The sequence below is a fragment of the Anser anser genome (genome assembly GCF_964211835.1).
Source record: "Anser anser genome assembly, chromosome: 14".
Classification (NCBI taxonomy): Eukaryota; Metazoa; Chordata; class Aves; order Anseriformes; family Anatidae; genus Anser; species Anser anser.
In genome coordinates this window covers 18,139,752-18,163,269 of record NC_139735.1, presented here as the reverse complement: position 1 = coordinate 18,163,269, position 23,518 = coordinate 18,139,752, and the positions used below count along the sequence as shown (strand labels likewise).

Genomic DNA, 23,518 nt, shown 5'->3' with positions numbered 1-23,518 from the left:
CAGCCATGGATTTATTACTCCTTTTCCTTCCACAACTACATTAGCACTTTACTGTGATAGGAATTCTATAACAGTATTATTTTTTTTGCCATTAGTATAATATATGTGCTAAGACACACAGTAGCATGATCATTTGTGGTTTACTGCACACAGTGTCCCTTGTCCTATTAGGTTTAATTCCTGATTTGCTTGAGATGGTAGTTCCTAATGATGAAAAATTATCTAAGTTCACATCTGCAAGATCCAGAAGAAGTGGAACTCTGCTGTGTTTAATGCTTTCCAGGAAGGGTGTGTGGTACCAGTGTTGTATTAACCTTTGTGGGAAACCAGTGTGGGTTGCCACAGGGCCTCAAGTGCAGTAGAAACAGCCAGGCTCAGACCAGCATAACTGTTATTCCTTGCATATATTACCCAGAACACACACAGAAGATCAGATTCCTTCCAAGCACTGGCAGATGAATACATACAAACATCAGTCACCTAATCACACTGCAGTGACTGCCAGGAGACAGACTTAAGTAGCATTAATAAGACCCAAGCCAAGATAATAAGAATGCCATTTAGCATAACATTTTGAGTTTAACAGTAAAATATACTGTAAACCCATTGAGAAGATGTGAGACAGAAATGCTTCAAATAATGTATCTTTATGTGGATTTTGTAGCTCCTGTATTCGTCCACCCTCATTTAAAACCTTACTGCTGTAAACCCAGTTAACATTCTCCTATCTGAAATTCACCTGCTAAACCCGCCTTTCATCTGGTCATATTCCTGTTATTGATGCTGCAGAAAATCAGATATTTTTGCTCTGACACAGTTAGGGCTAAACTCACTGCTCTTCTGGGAGCGCAGGTTGTGAGCTGTGTGCTGAAGCAGAGTCAGCACACTTTGGAACACATCTGCCTCATCTCAGTGGCCAACAAAACACATGGGGTCACTGTGCGACAGAACAGGACGGAGTGAAACAGAGGCTGCCAAAGACCAAAAATAATAGCTCAGTATCTTTAAAACTGTCAGCTTGATAGTCCTGGTGACTGAAGTCCTCCAGCCATGGAATGACTTGCTCAGCTGGTTTCCTCCTACTTTCAGTACAACACAGTGTTGCAAGCATTAAAGAAGTAGAGCAATTCAGTCTCCGTATGGCCTCAATGTTTTGCCCCTCTGCCCACACTGTCCTCAAAACAGCCAACTGTTCATTTGTGGTCAGAAATGAAATGACTAACTTCAAATTGCTTAGCTTAAAAAGACTGCAAAATCCCTATTGTAGCTGAAACTCTTTGTATTTGCTACATTTGCCAGCAGAGCTCTGCATTTGGACTCCAGCTAACAATATGGGTATTGAGGAAAAAAATATATCAAACCTCTATTTCCATGTGGTGCCAGACAGTTCTCTTATGTGACTCTGCACAGCAGTACACGTCTCCCCAGGGTTACAACCCTCTTCTTGCATTTGGCCTCGACGTCTTCAGAAGTGGAAGAAAAAGAGCGACAGGAACAGCATCAAGCAAACCTGCTTGCAAAGAAAAAGGAAGCTGTAAAGAAAAAAGAAAAAAAAAGGAAGAAAAAAAAAAGAAAGAAAGGAAAATCATGTACAGTGCAAAACTTACAACCCCATGCACAAATAAATAAATAAAATAGAGCTAATGGATGAGTGACTGAAAGACAATAGCTTATCAGCCTCAGTTGCATCAAGAAGTTCCAATTTCACACTCTGACACCTTAAATTACTGAAGAGAAAGATATAAACTTGTACATTGATCAGAAGAAAGTGAAACATAAATGTTTCCCCCCATTCCCCACCTGCAATTTGCAGATTGGAAAAATATCATGAGAAAAGGAGGAACTGGTATTAAAATAGAGAGAGAATGACATCTACTGGCTGTCAGGAACTGGCTTGTTTCACTGCCGAAAATGTTTTTCTCTCCCTTTCCTCAAAATATCTCATCTGAGATTACCATTATTAGTCATAGGGTTTATCTTCTGGAGAATGAATGAAGAACAGATCAGTAAGTTTCCCAAGTAAAAGCATTCTCTAGTTAATTTTTTAACAAACTAGCTACCTACATAAAAATAGTTACATAAATACTCAACATATTTCAGATCTTTAATATTAATGCTAGTGAATAAATAGACTCTGCTTACAGCTACCAGAAACTGCAAAATAAACAGTGCAATTTTGCACTGCATAAAGGTATTCATAGTACGTTTTACCAGAACAGTTAACACTAATAAACAGAACTCTGTCTCTTAACAAAAAAGATACTTAAGCATCTAAATTTTACAGTCCGCATCATTTTGTAAAGGGACGGTCATTACCATTTTTCTAAGATGAATTTAATGCATTACTGTTCATTTTCTTTGCTTAAACTTCCCTGCTCCTCTTTTTTTTAATGTTTTTGTGTATTTCCACATGAACAAGATATTATGTTCCCAGACTTTCTGTGCTCCTATTAGTTAAAAAAATAAAAATAAAGAAAAAATGCAACACTAGAATCATCATATAAAAATGATATAAAAATCTCAGGAGGTCTTGAGATTTTGTTAAAGGTCACAGACACATCTTATTCTTAAGTGACCATTCATCTCTGTACTATCCATGGGGTTTTGGTCTCTCCCTTTATGCATCTGCTCAATAGGAACGTGGCCCCTTCTCCCTGTGAGCGGTGTTACTCTGCGGGTGATACTGCCAGTGAAAACAAATTGATCTTGCTCACTTTCTATCTGCCACAAGATATGCTTTATCCTCTTGCAGTTTTCTCCAGCTGGTTAATTAAACTCCTCTCAGCTCTCATGTCTGCTCACCAGGAAACATCTCTGCAGCTCTCGTGCCTCTAGTAATAGTCAGAAAGTAGTGCGCTATAGACATGAACGTTTGGTCATTCTTTCCTAGTATATTCAGCTCAGAAAGATACCAAGGAGATCACAGTGTTACTCTGGTTAGGGAGAGAAAAATAATAAACACAATTGAGCTGGTATATGTACTCATGTATATAGCATACATTTATGTTACACAGCAGAGAAACAAAACTCTCAATTCTGGCCTCAGAACACTGCCAAAATAAACAAATATAAACAATAAGTTAACAGGGTGGGGAAAAACAATTAGGGATGAACAAAAATAAATTAGAGATCAGATTAGAGTTGATAGTTGCGAAAGAAGACTCGGGGATTTAGGTGTGTTTCCTCAAATTTAAATGGCCTCTCCATGGATATACACTTAGTAGGAACAGCACAGCTGTGAGCTGCATGGAGCGGTGCTCCCTTTTCTCCAGCACAATGGGCTTGGACTCAGAGGAGAGGATACAGTGCCAAGCTGCAGCTGTGAAAAGACACACAGGCATCCCCTGACACTCTTTGCTGCATCAGATTCCCTTTGGTATATGTAGCTGGCATACAGAACCACAGACCTGGAGGGAAGCTCTAGTGCTGCATTGGCACACAAGAATTGCCAGTGCCACAGCAGGACAAATTGGATGAGCTTTCAGCACGCATACACCTTTTTATTTCTTTTGATGTTATGTATTTAAGCTCACAAAATATTCCCAAGTATTCCTTTAGGGACAGCGCAAGTAAATTCATACTGCCTTTTTGTGTCCTAGCCTATTGCCTTAACAAAGAGCTAGCAATGCATTAAACTGAAAATGATACATTGCTCTTGACAACTTCTGGAGAAGCTATCAAAGAAAAACATAGTTCACTGAAGTCAACAGGAATCATCCAGACGTTAGCAGGAATCATAACTTACATGAATTTTGATTTGGGCATCAGTACACGGGGTATAGTCATATCCTAATCCACTGAATAAATACCTGAAGATATGATGTGTTCCAATGTATTGCTATTGAAATGTGGCATACACCAGCTTTAAGGAATTCAAACCAAAAAATTCTGATTGTCCAAGAATCAGTAAAACAAAAAGTAATCTGAACATCATTTAGTGTTTAGCATACTGTTACAAGTTTGAGTCACTTATTAATTGTATCTGACAGGTTTCGTTCTAAATAGCTGAACAATAAAATCATTTTTTCAAAATACAAACTTTGAGAAAATGAAGCAGTTGTCAGCACTCAAAAGAATTCTTGCCAGAAGAGAAGATGTGTTGGATAATTATGACAAAGATGAAAAAGGTGAAAAATTTCTTGGCATTACAATAATTTGGACATCAAGTCTATTTACAGGAATGCTTGAGATAATGTAAATACTCTTGTATAACCAATACTGAGGAAAAAGAGAAATAGTCTAATACATGAGGTACCACTTTGGTTTTGTAATAACAAACTTCTGATGTACAAATTTCAGGAGGCTGATTGCATGAGATTTTATTCTAGTTGATAATAAGTAGTAACTTTTGGCTTAAACTCCAACATAATTTTTGATCATTGTCATACTCCTTCATCACTCTCTCAGTGAAGGAGAAGAGTTTAACAAGCTAGACCATTTCACGTTCATAAACTAAAACCACAAAATTCTCAAATACAGGTTAGGTTATTCATAAAACCTACCATTACAGATTCAAATAGTTAGCCTACTTTGAAAGTTCTAGTTTAAACAAGAAGAGAGCAGTAGGTTGCTTAAACTCAAATTATTCATCAAAAGAAAAAAAAATACAGAACACAGCTTGAAATATCTTTACTTCCTAGGGGGCAAAATCTGTCAATTCACCCAGTTCAAAATGATACAATAGAGTCACTGAATCTCTTCTTAAAGAAAAAAACTAAAGTAGGTCTGATGAATCACTCCCTGTAAGTGCCTATTTCTCTTCAGCAAGTTCAAAAGAAACCCAACTAAGATACAGATATCTGTATTGCAGAAGTCTCAAGTTAGATGAGATGGAATCTCAGCCTATAGATAAGAAGCAATATTATCCTTGCATTCAATCTCCCCGCACTATTTAGGGCTGAATTTCAGCCTATTACTTCACTGCTCTGAGAGCAGGAGCACTTTCTTTGTACCATACCCTGTCTGACCTGTGCTGAGGCATGCCAGCTGCAGACTCTGGCTATTTAACCTCTGTGCTTCTGGATGCAATTGAGACTTCAGATGTAAATTGCCTAAACGCATGTCAGACAAAGTGAGTAGATCTCCAACGCTAGTAAAAGGAGTAGTAACTCCATCTGTATCAGACCTGAGTATTTGCTGTTAGAGTCCAGTTTGCTCAGGTCTTGCACAACAGTCTTACCAATATTTAAACTGAATTATTTGTTTTTATTTCAATGTATGGCCATTTCATGATCCTAATTTGGTATCTGCATCTACAGACAACTCTCCAAATTATTGTGTATTAAAGCTGAAAAGGAAATATTTTTGTCCTGTGATATTTTTTGAGATCTTAATATACCTATTGTATCAGAATAGGAGAAAGGGATTTAGTCCATAACTGATAAACCTCTGGTTCTCAATTAAAATGTGGAAGCTCTTCTGTGTTGACCAGAAGTTAAATCCTGGATTCATTAAAGTTCTGAGAATTATTTTCAATGAAAATGCTGTTGATACGTCCTCCCAAGAGTTTTGGTTTTGATAGTGTCATTTTTTTTTGCCAACAATACAATAAAACAGAATATTAAAAAAAAAAATCACAGCATGGCTGAAGCCTTTTTTCTTCTATCTGTATTCACAGCTTCACATAAATACGCAGCAATTTCATCATGTGAATCAAGACTACAATGAGAAAATGAAGAGGGCTGAAGCTATGTTGTACCATACATCACAATGACTATTTTTTGCTGTCATTAAACAACATTAATTCTAACTAGAATTTTGAGATGGAGACATAAAATATAAAGGTATAATGCTATACATTTAGAGCAATTACATAATATGGTATTCCTTTCATTTTTAACAAACTAAAGACATTATAACTGAGTAATTTTTAGTTCCAAATGTGCATTTCCAATACTGGTATGGAAACACACTAACAACAACGTACAGATTTATTAAAAAGTAACCTTATGCTAAAGGTGTTTCATAAAACCATCTCCTCCAGTAGCCTACCAATTATTGTCTCTCATAATTCTTCCATAATGGACTGATAAAAATGCTAGCTATTTGAGTGAACGTATGATACCTTCCATAAGCTGCGCTGATGTAGGTTCAACTCCCATTTCAGTCTCAAGCAAAAAAGAGGTTTTCCCCACCAGCTTAAGTCATAAACACAAACACAATCATTGCATTACAGCTGGGTCCTTCCCCAGCTCCCTCAACATACCTAGAGTATTAAGTATGAATTACTGCTCCTTTAACTAAGAGCAAATGCTCCACAGCTTTTGGCTATACCAATTCGCAGTCTCTGTAAATCATCAGAGTGAGGCTATAACACTTTTCTCCCATGGAGTGTTATGTCTTTATACCATTTTGCTTTTATAGTTTTGCACCAGGTAAACATAAAAAAAATAAAAAAATAAAAAATCAGTTCACTTCTTACCTTCTCTTGCCAAGACACTTTAAATGTTTTTCCAAAGTTCATTTCAATCCTTAATGCCATCTTATGCAGAAAGCTCCCTGAACTTAGTTCTCTTTTTTTTTCTAGAAAAATCTACAAAATAAAGTAGAATAAAATTAATTTTATTTTATTTTATTTATGATATAGGTATCAAAATATCTGGGTAAAGTTATTAGTGCTTTCTGGTTTACAAATGCATAACACAACCAGCATTTTCTACATTATTTAATACCTTTGCTTAGTGTCAACTCATTTAGCTGAAAGGCATGGAAAGTTTCAGGAATGCGTAACTGAGACTTTTATAAGCAAATACAAGAAGAAACTTATGGTAGAAATTGCATTAATAATCTAACCAGCTTATTCCACACACAACTGCCTTGAATGGTTTGTAAAGACCAATTGTCTTGCAGTGATGGCATCTTAAAATAATAGATTAAATGAAATTATACTAGAGAGCTCAAGATATTACAGAGAGAAAAACATGGGATTTCTCACTGGTCTATTCATTAGCAATTTGTCATTACAGAGTTTGCAATAAGGAGCCAATATCAAGTCAGTTCCTCATGTATGTACTTCTTCATAGTGACAGGACCAACAGCCACACTATTATGTTTTTAAACAGCCAATGTCAGACTGACAGTGCCATATTAACCCTTGCAACTCCTACAGTGTTCAAAAGACCATCATGAAACTTTAATAAACTCATTTTAATTTCCAATGAGGAAAATGCATGCAAGTCTAAGAATGAACTAAACTAATAACCATTAAAGAAAAAAGAAAAAAAAAAAAAACAGTTTCTGGTGAGTTTCTTGACATCCTTTTCTGAAAAACACAGTGAAGCTTTTTGCCAAATTCCTGTCTCTGCAAATAGAAATGCATTGCTACTACATTCACTCAACAGCTCTTCTTAAACATCTTGGTTCGTTTTGAAGCTGACTGGTGTTCTGTACACTTCAATGACCTTCTTTATGATTACTTCCACAATTGGTATGTATCTCAAATCTCAAAGAATATTCAGAGAATCAGAGTTTCTCAAACACGGTGAATGCTTGACATTAGCTTTCTCCAAAGTAAAATAAAAATAATAACATACCTATGAGATGATATTTTGCTTATGGGAAAATTTGCAACTTACATATTTCTGTACTGTCTTATCAATTGGAAAAAATGCATTACATATCTGTCTACTTTAAATTAAAAATATTTACAGACTTATAATTTCAGATTGAAATAGAAAATGCTAGTAAGAATAAAATATTCTGTTTTGTAACCACAGCTAATGAAGCCTGTGCAGCCAAAGGAAGATTTATCAGTAATGTTCATAAACACTGATATTTGCACAAAGAAATGATTATCATCATGGTCTTTATTGATTACTATATCACACAATGTGACTTCAAGTATGAAACAAAATACCTTGAAAAGTATTTCACCTCAAACTCTTTATGTCAATTGCTAGAAGAAAAAAATCTTTTTCTTGACCTTTTACCACAAGCAGATCTTTCACATATTACATACCGATGTTGTGTATTTCAGACTATGGGTGATGTATCTAAAAAGATGAACGCCTAAATGAGAGATGATTTAAGATGCCTTCTTTTGATAAGCAAGGATTAGCTGTAACACTTTTGGTTAAATAAAAGTCACCTAAAGGAAGGTGATAACTGGCAATAGCATACACAAGTCAAGTTAAAGTTCATGCGAAGAGGAAAATGTGTAAGATTAATACCTTGTATGTAAAACTGCTCATTTTTTTCTTCTGCCTCGGTGTGAGAGAAAAAATGTTTTGCAGCATGCAAAGGGCATACACCCCTTGATGCTCGGTGCCCAGTTTGTGTCTCACTGTATCAGTTTCAAAACAAACTTCAATTCCAGTGGCATCATCTGATTTTATATAACTAGAGTAAAGTTTAATTCGTCCTACAGCTGTATAGGTCCTTTGTAGGTACACAATTGATCCACTCATTTGTTCAGGGTGTACCTGTCAAGTACATTATTTCACATCAGCAGAAATACAGCTTCACACCCAGAAAACTAATAAAAAAGTAAAGTCACATGACAAATATGATGGAAATTAATTAAACATTGCTAAGAATAAATACCAGGAAACTCCTCAATTCCTATACAACCTTCACATAATAGGCATATCGTTTCATGACGGGTTCTAGTTTCACCCAGGCTGGATAGTCCCTCTCCCCTTAGCTTCCAAGTCTGTTTTTCTTATTTTACCCATTTGACAAAACTTGGATCTCTTCACCTGCAGAAATCCAGTGTTTTGTTTTGTTTACTGTAGGGACTAAATTACTATCTGCAATGAATTTTGCAAAAAGTAGTTCTTGGAAAACTACTGAGAAATCATTGGTGCCATGTCCTCCTGTGCCACTGACTTAATGATATCTATGCCATTTCCTTTCTTTATTTTTTTGTTTGTTTTAGATTTTTAATTATACGAAAGTTATTCTCAAGAAGCTACTGATCTACTTTCTACACATAGCTGGAACCGTGCATTGTTTTGCATGCCTGACATCCAGAGGGATATACTGTGAAAGCACATCCCCTAGTCAGCTACTGAGACTGCTCAAACAGAATGTGCTAACATGCCTTGTGATCCCTTACCAGTGATTCTGGTTACTGATTTTATATCACTTCAAATGTAGCAGGTAAACTATCATTTCATTTCTTCATAAAAACTGATTGAAAAAATTGGGCTCATCCTATGAAATAGTGCTTTGCCTGACCTTTGGCCAAAAGAAAAACAAAAGGGAATCAAAACGAAGCAACTAAGCCTCCTGGTGCTTTTCTTCAGTAATATGTTGCACACATGCCTCTGGAATGTATACTTCCACCTAACATAAGTGCAAATTCAAAACTGAATGAAAGGGTATTCCTGGAAAAAGAAAATATATATATATTTTAAAAGTCTGAATTCTTACAGTCTGAGATATTTTGCTTTCTTGGACAGCAAACTCACACCTAGCAATTTTAATAAGGATGCCAATAAAACACTTGCCAGGACTTTCATTTTTCTGTGGAAGCAAAAATGAATTGTGTTTGAAAACTGCACTCCTGGAAATAATTTCTGCCCAGACCCCATTGAAAAGCATTTCAATGATGAGCTGTTGCCATTGGAAGCACCACCTAGCACAAAGGACACACAAAGATAAAATTAAATGCACATATTGCCCTTTTTGGAAAGCACACAGCAGTATCTAATCTAATCTGATCTCAGCAAAGACTCTGCTTGTATTGTCAACAATATCTAGTGGCATTACAAAATGGTGGACAGGACTCTTTTCTTGAGCTGAGTAGGAATATGACAAATGCAGCCCCAAAAGTACATATGCTGAAATATAAATACTTACCAGCTATCTGAGAAAAAAATCTTGACAGCTACGATGTTCATCACTTATATAAAATCTTTCAATTTCCCATACCAATGTAGAGAACATCAGATTTAGCGACAATAATGATTAACTTAGCTGACTTGAGGGAAAAATAAAGACCATGCAGAAAGGAGCAATAATCAGCATATGTCATATGACTGCATTTTACTTACAAATGATTTTACCTTGTGAATGGAGTTGGCCCCAATATTTTATAGATTCACTTAACAATGCAGGATTAAATTACAGTTTTTCCTGATTTTGGATAATAGCAAATTATTCACCACATCCCTAGGTAGATTGTTCTCAGGGGTGAATTAGCTAGTGGCACAGCTCTGAATGTGCTCCTGGGTGTCATTCCAAGTATATCTGTCATTATGTTATGACTGCTGGAACTTTTTATGCCTGCATTTTTCTCTAGATTGAAAAGCCATCAACTATTAGAATATTCTCTCATCAACTATTAGAATATTGTCACTTTGTATGTGTCACTAACTAATATTCTTTTTGCTTGAATATACAAATAAATTCTCTTAGTTAAATCTTTCGCTACAAGTTATTCTGACTTCTCTTCTGTACTTCCATTTTGTGTAGGCAATCTTGCTTATCATCCTTGCTAACAGCCAGTTCCAAAACCAGCCCAGAGATAAGTGGGCAGGCTGTCCGTGCCCTGCAGCTGTCCTCCTGGGGAGCTGCCTCCTAAAACTGACCCAGAGATAAGCAGCTACTTCACCCTCACTCCACCTTAACCGCAGCATTATTGCATTGCCTATCCTACATCCTTCTAAATGATAAATCAGCAATTCAATTACTACATAATAGTTAAATACAAAGTCAGTGATTCAGTTAGTATCTATCTTGCAACAGAAATGCTAAATATATTTATACTGGGTTACCGATTGATTATGAACCCCAGCTCAATGTTCCCCCTTCTCATACCATGGATCCCTTCTGCCTTCTATTGTCTTCTTGCAATGTAAAATTGATTTTAGTTTGAAATTCCCCATATCATTTCCAGAAGCAGCCAAAAATGCTTACATCCATATATCATCCCTGGTAATATAGTCATTTGCTTCCTTCCAGCAGATGAATCTGAGTTCAAGTTCATCTGCCTCTTATCACTGAACAACTATTGGGAAATGCCTAAGTATCATTCTGCACACTCTTCTACCTTGCTAACTTTCCTACTGCCAAACTGCAAAATTCCTGTGCTTTTCATTAGATACTTCATAAAATATTCTATATGCAGATAATGTAAATCAAGTGCTTTGGTGTTTGGCAGAGAGAATACTCAAGTAAACGTTCTTCAGTACTGCAATTACCATCACTCCAGTTTTACTGACAGTATTAATCTGTGCTCACTGAAGTAATTTAACCAGTGACAAGTGCTTCGTTTTTGCAGATACTTGACCTTTGAACGTTTCACAGTTGGAAGGTGTAATGCTTTTGGAATTTGTGTCGAAAAGCCAGGAGGATATGTTCTCCGAAGTCCTCACACTGCATCACCCAGCCACATGCGACTGTCACACTTCCAGTATGCTGGCTGACTCTGACCCACGATATTCCATGGTCATCTACAAAAATTGCTGGCTGCAGAACTGTCCACATTTTTGAATGTTAACAAAAATCACTTTAGATGCTATAACGTTCTTTGCAGTAAATGCCAAGTCAGCCTTTACTCTTTCTCTTAGCAATGGTCCTAACTACCTTGAGTATGGTATTTCCTACTGAATTGCAAGGTTTAGTACACCTGGAGATAATAACCATCATTTCAAGTGATATAATACTTTCTCACAATGCAGAGTCCTTTTGCTTCTATTAATAAACTTCAATACAACAGAGAATAAGTTTCATTAAATTTGAAAATCACAATCAGAGGGTAATTTAGATTTGGAAGGACCATTAGAGGTCACCCGGTTCTAGCACCTACTCAATTTTTTTTATAACAGAGGAAGGAATTCAGCTCAGCTATACTTAAGTTCTCACGTATTGTTTGCCATACTCGGGCTTTGATAGTTTGAAAACTTTTTGAGGCTCTTAAATAAAAATCAAAGTGAAGATATTTACACCGCATGTTCCTACTATATTTAATATGTATTTTTAATCTGCAGGAAATATTAAGATATCATGACTGCAGAAGAGGTTTGATAACATACCATTCTACATTGTAATTAATATAACCCAACAGGCCAGAACCTGATATTAAAAATAATAATAATAATAAATTGAAACTAACTAAATTTGCCATGAAAAGACAAAACACAGCACTATTTTGTAGTCATGTTTCTTTCAGGATGCCACTGCTTATATAGTTTACTATAATTTCTGCATTGCCACTATGCAAGAGCATGTGGAGCATTAAAAGCAATATTCTTGTTCAGGTATTATTTGCAGTTAACTTCTCTTTATAAAACCTGGAGCTCAACCCAGGTACCTGGGTTGAAAATATTTTCAATTATCGTACGAAAAAAAGACAAACAAAAACCACCATTAAACCTCTAATATGGAGGTCCTGCGGCACTTCATGAAGGGAGTGTATAGTCATCAAAATCTCATTAAAATGAACCCAACTCCCTACCACATGCTCCTGCTGTAAGTCTGAGTTTAGTGGAGTGAATCCTTTTCTATATCAGAGAAATATAAGGAACAACAAACCTAACAAATATTTGCCCAAGAACTGTCTATATTTACCCACTGGGAAATTTGTGGGAGATTATTTATTTCCACCTGTACAATCCAACAGCCAGGCCCATGCTATTTCTTCCACGTGTTTGTGATTAGCAATTTTAACATCCACTTGTCACCAAAGTTAACATTTCATTTCTTTAAAAGTAATTTTGAGCTTAACTTCTTGTAAATCAGGCATACCGAGTAACTGAATATCTGTCTCATGCGCTAGATTTTAATGATATTTTTCAGGTGCATCAGAAGAGTTTGTCAGTCAGATAGGATTTCTCTGAACTGTCAAGATGACAGCTTATAACATTCATCAGCTGCGTATCTCCAAGGTTTTCTTTGCAACCTCTCTCCAGGAAAAAAAAAAAAAAAAAAAAAAGCTTTGAAATACTCAGGAGAAATCCAGATGGATTATATTCCAAAACAACTGCTGCTGTTTATGGCACAGAACTACAACAAGATAAATGTTAAATTTTTTAGATCAATTCTGCTCAACAGCATTGTTCTAAATTAAATATGTAGTTTAATGAGGACCAAATAAGTGTCTCAAAAGAGCAAAACATAACTGTATACTTAGAAGATATAAGGATTCTCAAAACAACATCCATTTCTAGGATAATTATTTCCATTACAGCTATACTATTTCAGAGACTACATAACAGAGTGAAAAGCACTTCTGATGTCTTTTAGCTTTCTCCAGCTTTACTAAAGAAGCAAACCATACCTATCCCACTCCCTGTTTGTCCATCATCATTTGTCAGTCCTTCACTCTCCCTGCAATAGCTCTTCAATTAGCTAGGCCATTTCAATCAAATTTGATGTGGTTAAGGTTTCACAAATTTAACTTTCAACTGTGTGAACACTAATGACTGAATAGAGAACTGCAACTAACTAGTGCCCTGACAGAAGAGAGCAGGGAGAATTCAGACTTGAGCTGTTCTCATTTCACTCATCAGCTAAAGGGCAGCAATGAGATGATCAGTCAACCATGAGTAGCTCCAAAGCAACCATGGCATGTGCTGCTCTTAGCCAAACAAACACACAAAGAAAAGCAGTTATGGACCTAATGGGAGACCAGAGAGCTTTTTGAGGGAGTTTGCAAGACATAAAATTATGGGTAACCAGTCACTCATACATTAAGACTTACGGAAGGATTTTTTTTTGTAGTTCTGTAAATAAATATATATATCTAAATGTTCAATCTGTTTTTGAATTAAAACCAAATCATGTCAACATATTTCTTTCACCTATCTACTTTCTTCCTTTTTTTTTTTTCCTTCCTGAAAGAAATCCATGAGCTCAGTTGCCATTTTCAGAGAGTTTAAATGCAGCGGTTTTTAACTGTCTTGATCTCTAGTTGTTTGGTTGTTTTTATCTTAACCTTTTAGAACAAAGGTGTCACTGTTCTGTTTGTCTGTGACCCTTTTCCATTCTTTCTTTCAACTCTGTGCCATACACGGTTGCTCTAACTATCGCAGTATCTTTCCCTGTGGTACTGCTATAACATCTAGAATTTGTTCCTGTGGCCTTGGTTTCCAGCAGAGGCTATTTCTCACATAGCATTTGTAGAACACACGCTTTAAGCTGTTTTGTGTGTAACGTGAAACCAGCAGTCTAGCTACCATGACTGGAAACCACTAGAAGAAGGTAACGAAGATGATTCTTCAAGGCACTCATCCCCACAAAGACCTTGAATCTGATCCTATCTGCACAGCGTAGTGTTGGCACTTGCTGAGAAGGTTGCCAGTGTGGTAGCTAAATCATAGCAAGTAAGGTGGAAGGCAAGCCAGTAGGATTTATATCACCATTCATCTTTAATACAGATTATTCCTGGATTCTGCGATCATCTGATATCTCTTAACTCAAAAGAGATGTCTCCCTCTTGGGAAAAATAAATAAAAAATAAAATAAATAAAATAAATAAAATAAAATAAAATAAAATAAAATAAAATAAAATAAAATAAAATAAAATAAAATAAAATAAAATAAAATAAAATAAAATAAAATAAAATGGATTGTGTTTCAAACTACCCTTTAAACATACAGACAGTTCCTAAAATCTGGCAAAATATTTTTATAGGATCGATATTTACTCCAGAAAATTTTAAATGCATACAATAATTTATACTTATTTATAATTTCCATTTTGCCTCTATCAAGCAAAATTAGACTAGAATACATATCTTGCATTGCTTATATACTGAGCTATGCCATCATAAATGGAAAGATATGTATCCATCTGAATGTCATATCGTATTGCACAAATTAAAACACATGTAAACTAAAATACCTGAAATATGTCCTGATGTTTTGCCATGCCATAAACTGTAAACACTGAAATTAATTACATAAGATATCATATATACTTCCTATTATAAACCTTTTGCCTCAGAAATCCATGTGTCGCCAAAGCTCTGAATAACCAGATGTGATCTTCATCCTTTATAATGTGTTGCATCACACCTGTTCATTGCATTTGCTTTATAAGAAATTCATAACCACCAATTTCCAGAGTGGATTTATTACAGGAAAATATAGCAAAAAATCAGCGTTACATGACACTGCTCTTGCTTGTTAATTCACATTTCAGATGAAAAAGGGCCTTTGTGATTGCCTCAGTCTGTTTGCTTTTCACCTATCCTCTCCTCCCTCCCTAGTAATTTTGGAATTCCTTGGCAGACTTCATTCATTTGAAAGATCCAAAAAGTATCAAAGATAATTAAAAAGATTATATTATTATTATTATTAATTATATAATAAGATTATATTATTATATTATTAAATATAATTTTTTTACAAGTATTCTTGTAAAAGCAACACTTCTCCTTCCACTGAGAACATCCTACTCACTCACAAAGTTGATTATTTTTTCAAAAACATTGCACTTCCGTGTTTTTCAATAAAACATGAACATATTTTGCAATAAAAGGAAATCTAAGAAAAAAAAATGTGTACTAAATTCAGTAGAGTATGCTTCATTTTGTAACACACGTTGCAGGAGTAGCTGTGTGGCTGCACATCCACCCTCATCACGCTGTGACTCTGTTGGACCTGAGGATTAGACACCCACAAATGTGACACTAGTTTTAAAACAGCTCAAGAGGAGATATGGCAAATTATAAAGCAGTAAAAACCTGACATCTATACTAAATAGCAGAAAGAGTACTGCAGAACAGATTTAGTGGGTAGAGAATAATGAGTATAACTTAGAATAGATAGTATACTGGTGACACATCCATATGACTTTATATAATGAGAAGGCAAAATCCTACCTCACAAACCTTCTTGCAAGTACTTCAGAAAAAAAAAATCAATAAACAGGAATGAATAAATAAGGGAGATGCGAGTTTCTGCACCATAAGCTCTTCAGGCTATTCAGTAGCCCTGAGATAAGAAAGGTGTATGTATATATGTATGCATATATGTAGACAAAGATGGGAAACAAAGTAGGAGTAAATAGGTTTTGCAGCAGAGAGAAGTCACCAGATTTCCACAGTCTGCGCTGGTGCCAGACAGCCCACTGCACTCAGATGACAGATGCCCACACAGCTGCCCTCCCGCTCCCCCTCCTCAACACAGCAGGGGGAGAAAACGAGATGAAAGAGCTCGTGGGTCGAGTTAAAGACAGGAGATCACTCACCAGTTACCATTACAGGCAAAACAGACACAACCTGGGGAAAAATAATTTATTGCCTATTGAAAGAGATTTAGATGGTGAGAAGCAAAGATGAAAACTAAAACACCAGCTCATCCTCCCTTTTTCCCAGGCTCAGATTCACTCCTCCATTCCCAACTCCTTGACCTCCCCACATGTAGCAGCGCTATGATGCAGGGTATGACCGGTCCATAACATCTTCCTTGCTCCTCACACCTTTCCCTGTTCCTGCAGGGGTTCACAGATTCACAGATTTCTCTAGGTTGGAAGAGACCTCAAGATCATCGAGTCCAACCTCCGACCTAACACTAAGTACTCCACTAAACCATATCCCTAAGCTCTACATCTAAACTTCTTTTAAAGACCTCCAGGGATGGTGACTCCACCACCTCCCTGGGCAGCCCGTTCCAATGCTTAATAACCCTTTCGGTAAAGAAGTACTTCCTAACATCCAACCTAAAACTCCCCTGTCGCAACTTTAGCCCATTCCCCCTCGTCCTGTCACTAGGCACGTGGGAGAATAGACCAACCCCCACCTCTCTACAGCCTCCTTTCAGGTAACTGTAGAGAGCGATGAGGTCGCCCCTGAGCCTCCTCTTCTCCAGGCTGAACAAGCCCAGCTCCCTCAGCCGCTCCTCGTAAGACTTGTTCTCCAGACCCCTCACAAGCTTGGTCGCCCTTCTCTGGACTCGCTCGAGCACGTCCATGTCCTTCCTGTAGCGAGGGGCCCAAAACTGAACACAGTACTCGAGGTGCGGCCTCACCAGAGCCGAGTACAGGGGCACAATCACTTCCCTCGACCTGCTGGCCACACTGCTTCTTATACAGGCCAGGATGCTGTTGGCCTTCTTGGCCACCTGAGCACACTGCTGGCTCATATTCAGCCGACTATCCACCAATACTCCCAGGTCCTTCTCGGCCAGGCAGCTTTCCAGCCACTCATCTCCCAGCCTGTAGCTCTGCTTGGGGTTGTTGCAGCCCAGGTGCAGGACCCGGCACTTGGCCTTGTTGAACTTCATGCAGTTGACCTCAGCCCATCGCTCCAGCCTATCCAGATCCTCCTGCAGAGCCTTCCTGCCCTCGAGCAGATCGACACACGCACTTAGCTTGGTGTCATCTGCAAACTTACTGAGGGTGCACTGGACGCCCTCATCCAGATCATCAATAAAGATATTAAAGAGGACCGGCCCCAGTACCGAGCCCTGGGGGACTCCACTAGTGACCGGCCTCCAACCAGATTTGACTCCATTCACCACAACTCTCTGGGCCCGGCCATCCAGCCAGTTTCTAACCCAGTGAAGCGTACGCCAGTCCAAGCCCCGAGCAGCCAGTTTCTTGAGGAGAATGTTGTGGGGAACGGTGTCAAAAGCCTTACTGAGGTCAAGGTAGACCACGTCCACAGCCTTTCCCTCATCCACCAAGCGCGTCACTTGGTCATAGAAGGAGATCAGGTTCGTCAAGCAGGACCTGCCTTTCATAAACCCATGCTGACTGGGCCTGATTGCCTGCTTGCCCTGCAAGTGCCGCGTGATGACCCTCAAGATAATCTGCTCCATGAGCTTCCCCGGCACTGAGGTCAAACTGACAGGCCTATAGTTCCCCGGGTCTGCCCTCCGGCCCTTCTTATAGATGGGCGTCACATTGGCTAGCCGCCAGTCAACCGGGACCTCCCCCGATAGCCAGGACTGCCGATAAATGATGGAAAGCGGCTCGGCCAGCTCCTCCGCCAGTTCTCTCAGTACCCTTGGGTGGATCCCATCCGGCCCCATCGACTTGCGCACATCCAAGCTCCGTAGCAGGTCGCCAACCATTTCCTCATGGATAGCGAAGGCCACATCCTGCTCCCCATCCCCTTCCACCAGCTCAGGGCACTGGGTGTCCGGAGAACAACCGGTATTGCCGCTAAAGACTGAGGCAAAGGCGGCATTAAGCACCTCAGCCTTTTCCTCATCCTTAGTAACTAGGTTCCCCCTCGCATCCAGTAAAGGATGGAGATTCTCCCTAGTCCTCCGTTTCGCGTTGATGTATTTGTAAAAGGATTTTTTGTTGTCTTTAACGGCAGTAGCCAGATTGAGCTCCAGATGAGCTTTGGCGTTTCTAATTTTCTCCCTGCACAGCCTCGCTACATCCTTGTAGTCCTCCTCAGTGGCCCGCCCTTTTTTCCAAAGATTATAAACCCTCTTTTTTCTGCTAAGCTCCAGCCGCAACTCTCTGTTGAGCCAGGCCGGTCTTCTTCCACGCCGGCTCATCTTTGGGCACGTGGGGACGGACCGCTCCTGTGCCATCACGATTTCCTTCTTGAGGAGCGCCCAGCCTTCCTGGACTCCTCTGCCCTTCAGAACCGCCTCCCAAGGGACTCGGCCAACCAGCGTCCTGAGCAGCTCAAAGTCAGCCCTCCGGAAGTCCAAGACAGCAGTTTTACTGGTCCCCTTCCTGGCCTCGCCAAGAATAGAGAACTCTACCATTTCGTGGTCACTCTGTCCCAGACAGCTTCCGACCACCACATCTCCCACCAGTCCTTCTCTGTTTGTGAAGAGAAGGTCTAGCGGGGCACCACCCCTGGTAGGTTCGCTGACCAGCTGCGTCAGGAAGCTATCTCCCACGCTCTCCAGAAACCTCCTAGACTGCTTTCTCTGTGCCGTGTTGTGTTTCCAGGATATGTCCGGGAAGTTGAAGTCCCCCACGAGGACAAGCGCCGACGATTTTGCAACTTCTGTAAGTTGCCTATAAAACTCCTCATCCGTCTCCTCATCCTGGTTCGGCGGTCTATAACAGACCCCCACCAGGATGCTAGCCTTGCCGGCCTTCCCGCGGATCCTAACCCACAGGGATTCAACCTTATCATTCCCAGCCTGGAGTTCCACAACATCAAAAGATTCTCTAATGTAGAGAGCCACGCCACCACCCCTTCTGTGCTGCCTGTCCCTCCTGAAGAGCCGATAGCCAGGCATTGCAGCACTCCAGTCGTGGGAGCGGTCCCACCACGTCTCCGTGATGGCAACCAAGTCGTAGCCTGCCTGCTGCACAATGGCTTCCAGCTCCTCCTGTTTGTTACCCATGCTGCGTGCATTAGTGTAGATGCACTTCAGCTGGGCCATCGCCTTCTTCCCCAGCCTAGCCATTGTTTCCCCCGGCACAGCTCCAACAAGCCTTGTTTGAGCCCCGTCCCCCTTCTTACCTAGTTTAAAGCTCTCTCTATGAGCCCCGCCAGCTCCTGGCCTAGGATCCGTTTTCCCCTTGGAGATAGAGACCCATCTGGGGCCATCAGGCCGGGTGCCGAGTAAAGCTCCCCATGGTGAAAAAACCCAAAATTTCTATGCTGGCACCAGCCTCTGAGCCACCTATTAACCACATGAGCTTTCCGTGTCCTCTCCGTGCCTCTCCCTTCCCCCGTAGGGATGGACGAAAACACCACCTGCACTCCCGCTCCCTCCACCAATCGTCCCAGCCCCCTATAGTCCTGTTTGATGGCCCTGAGGCTTCTCTTTTCAACATCATCGCTGCCAGCCTGGACTATCAAAAGCGGGTAATAGTCAGAGGGGCGAACCAGGTTTGGAAGCTTCCTGGTAACGTCTCTGACCCTGGCCCCAGGGAGGCAGCAGACTTCCCTATGTGTGGGGTCAGGCCGACAAATAGGGCCCTCCATTCCCCTGAGGAGGGAGCCGCCCACAACAATCACCCTTCTTTCTTTCTTGGTGGAAGCAGTCCTGAGGCGTGGAGTCAACTTCCTCACCTCAGGCATCCTCCCGGGTAGGCTTCCTACCTCATCCTCACCCACGGGTCTCTCGAGCTCCAGGGCCTCAAACCTATTGTTCAAGGGCACCTGGGAAGGCGGCGCCGGCAGGGGAGGGCATCTCCTGCGAGGTCGAGCAGGGACCTGCCTCCATTCCTCCTCAACTCGCAGGTCCCCTCCCTCTGCCCGATGGCAACAGGGCAGGGGGTCCACCCCCCTTTGGGGCGTCTCACCCTGGTCCCTCTCCCTCCGGTCCTGCAGGGAGTCACTCCACCAGTCTATCTCCCGCTCGCACTCCCTGATATCCCTCAGTCTCTGCACCTCTTCCTTGAGTTCCGCCACCATGCGGACCAGGTCGTCCACCTGCTCGCACCTCACGCAAGCAGTCTCCCTGCCTCCCGCCGATGGCAGCAAGAGGCTCATACACTCCCCGCATCCGGAGACCTGAACTGCCGCATGTTTGGACGGGCAGTCGGTCTGGGTGTGCACTGACTTCCTAGAGAAGGCACCGTGCCTGGTGGAGACCATTGTAGCCCAGCTGACAGGAGAGTTCTCCACGGGCCGCAGTTCCCCCAAGGCATTCTCCACACATTGCAGTGCTGCCTGTAGCCCCCTGCTGCCAAAACCTGGACACCAACAGGCAATGCATCAAACTGCCTAAAAAAGTGGGTAAATACTTTTTTGAGGATACCAAATTATTCAGGGAGCAAAAATGAGGAACAGTGCAGAATTGCATAAGTATCTTATGGGACTGAGTGCCTCAGTATCTTATGGGATATGCATAAGTATCTTATGGGACTGAGTGCCTCAGCAACTAACTGGGAGATAAAATCCAGCATACGTAAATGTAAAATGATGCATATGGGGAAAAAAAAAATCCTAATTTCACATCCATGATGACCCAGACTGGCTATTCTCTTTTATGAACCAGAGTTTTGAGCTTCTGAGCATGCAAGCATCAGCTGAGAAAAACATTCACTGACTTCCCAGAAATAGTCAAAAAAGCAAGCCAGTTGTTCAGTAATTATTGAAAAAGGATCAGAAAAGAAAGAGGAAAAAAAAAAAAAAAACATCGTGGCACTACATAAGTCCATAGGGCAATGGCATTTTAAACACTGTGTACAGACCGGTCCTGCCTAATTGCCAAATGGAGAAGAGCAAGAAAGACAGTCAGCTCAAAACAGAGACAACCCTGGCGAGATGTATGGAACAGTTATAAACCCCAACCACCACGAATAAGAATCATTCTAATATGGCACTAGCTGCCATGAAATGAGGTCAGCAGAAGGTAGGCTGAAGGCAACAGAAGGCAGTGGTCCTTTGCACGTAATTAGTGTGTGAAATGTCCTGCCATGGTGTGCTAAAAGTTTACATAGGCTCAAGAGGAGCCGGAGAAAATTACATGAAAAAGTAATCAAACTTCAAACCATATAAACACCCCAGCTCCCTCTGAGCTACATAGTATCTGAGAATGGAAGAATATTCTAAGGATGCACCATGCCTGCTGTTCCCACCTGCATTTGATTTTGTCCACTATCAGAGAACACGTACTGGACCACATAAACCTAGGGTTTATCTAGGACTCTGAATTTCCAATTTTGTGTTTGTGCATTTTATATAAGGCTTTATAATAGCCAGCTTCAGGTTCCACTTCTTCCTCAGACTTGGGTGATCTGGGACAAACCATTCCCATTCAATGGTAGTAACATTACCCTGCTAGTTAATTTCCTAAAAAAAAAACCAGACACTTCTCCAGTTCACGGCTACGAACTTTGATAAGTTATTCCTAGCGGCTATGCAAAGAAGTGGAGAAAATACAGAAGCAAGCAACCAACCAAACAGCAAACAGCTCACCTAGCCATGCTAACCATCTGTACCGTACATAAAACAATGTGGTTTGCAAAAGCACAACTTGACCCAATAGCGTGTTTGGAAAATTATGTCTCTTTACTGTAGAAATATTGCAGCACCCTGAAGCAACTGCAACCTATTATGCAAGTGTTAACGTGCAGCAGTGTTAAAGTTCATATCGTACATGATAAAAAATAAGGAAGCTTTCAGAAAAGGTTTCTGTGTATTTTCCTTTGCAACATTTGTGTTTGAAGGCTGTGGTATTTCAAAGCATTTGAATGCTGCACAATGGGAAAAAAGATTTGGTGCAATAAGAACACACAAAATCTGCTGTTGTATGTAAGACATGCTACCCTCAAGGATACAGTGCCTACATCAATTATCCTTTTTTCTTTGCTTTGTTTGTCCAATCTTTCACACATAATCACGTCTGAATTTTCTTATTGCACAAGAATTGCCATTTTTTCCTGTTGCCATGCTTCCTACAGAACTGAAGTAAGTTAACAAGAAAGAATAGAAAGCAACATCTGAGCTCTCATTATTGAGTGTGCTAGGTATAACTGCCATTTATTTCACTTTTTTGTCAAAGGACACATTTGCTCTTTATAAAGCTTTATGAGTAATGAGAACAATATCAATAACCTTTCTAACCAGATGGTGATGACAGTAAAACAATTTAGAAGCACATCATTCTCTTTCTTTAGGAGATTGTTTAATTTTATAAAACAGCATTTGGAAGAAGCTTAACAATAGGTAATGTTTAGCTGAAATGTAATAAAAATAGATGTGCTTTCAGCCAAATTCATATAGAAAACCATAAAGTTTTTTTTGATGTCTTATAAGATTACCCATAGTCTTACTAAAGAGAATACCATTTGGGAAAGAGTTGCAGTTTTATGTATACACAAAGAATGTCTACAGAAATGTATTGGAAATGAAGAAGTAATAAACAGGCAAGTTTTCCATAAAAATAAATAACACAGAGAAATATGGCCTACTTTCCTGGAAGAACTCATTGCTTTAGCAACAGTTCTGTATGTTGCTCTACAGATATCTTTCATTCAATAAAAGAATTCCTTAAAACCTCCATCATAATACTTATTTAATGACATAGACTATGACAGTGCATTTTGATTAGCTCCCTTAGACCTCTCCTATACACATGACATTTCCAATGACTTCATCAAAATTTAGACTGGAACCAGGTGAGATGGTTATGCCTATACTGATCTGAATTCACACTGAGAAAAAAAAAATTGCCTTAGTAGCTATGTTGCTCCTGTTAGTCTTCCTTTTCAGCTTTTAATATATGCATTAAAAAATTATACCTAGTTTTTTTTTAAAAAATGTAGAAATCTTGGGAAAAAAAGTATATATTACCATCTTCAACAATTCACATAGTGTTGGAAAAATACAATAGCATATAATTTTAATTCAGTTCACATAGCTAGAAGTAGAAAAGTACTTATCTTTGTTCAAGGAAATTACTGCAAATTCATAAACTGTTTTAATGGAATATTCCACAGCATATAGTTCAGGGACATGTTTCAGCAGAGATGCCTAACCACTGTAACCATCTAGAAACATTATCAAAGAAGAAAAGTTGAATTCTGCAGTCCCTAATGCCATACACTTCATTGTAGCAGGATCAATGTCTGTTTCTAGGACACATACATATTCTCTTTTTTCTCATTAAGACAGCTCTGAACAGCTGAGGACCTCAGGTGTGCTGTGAGCATACTAATAAATATTTAATTGAGCCTTAATTCACCATCAGATAT

The 23,518-nt window shown here is 39.7% G+C and overlaps 1 protein-coding gene across 2 annotated transcripts in view; it reads right to left on the bottom strand.

Moving 5' to 3' along the window:
* The window catches only part of LOC310881225 (uncharacterized protein), a gene marked incomplete at its 5' end in the record, with an annotated part of 330,228 nt that overhangs the window by 151,650 nt on the left and 155,060 nt on the right, over positions 1-23,518 (bottom strand). The window contains 3 exons of one of the 2 annotated variants that reach the window (XR_014572237.1): positions 1,362-1,510; positions 2,715-2,933; positions 6,422-6,532. The remainder of the gene's footprint in view (positions 1-1,361; positions 1,511-2,714; positions 2,934-6,421; positions 6,533-23,518) is intronic. The other variant, XR_014572238.1, reaches the window with a different exon arrangement.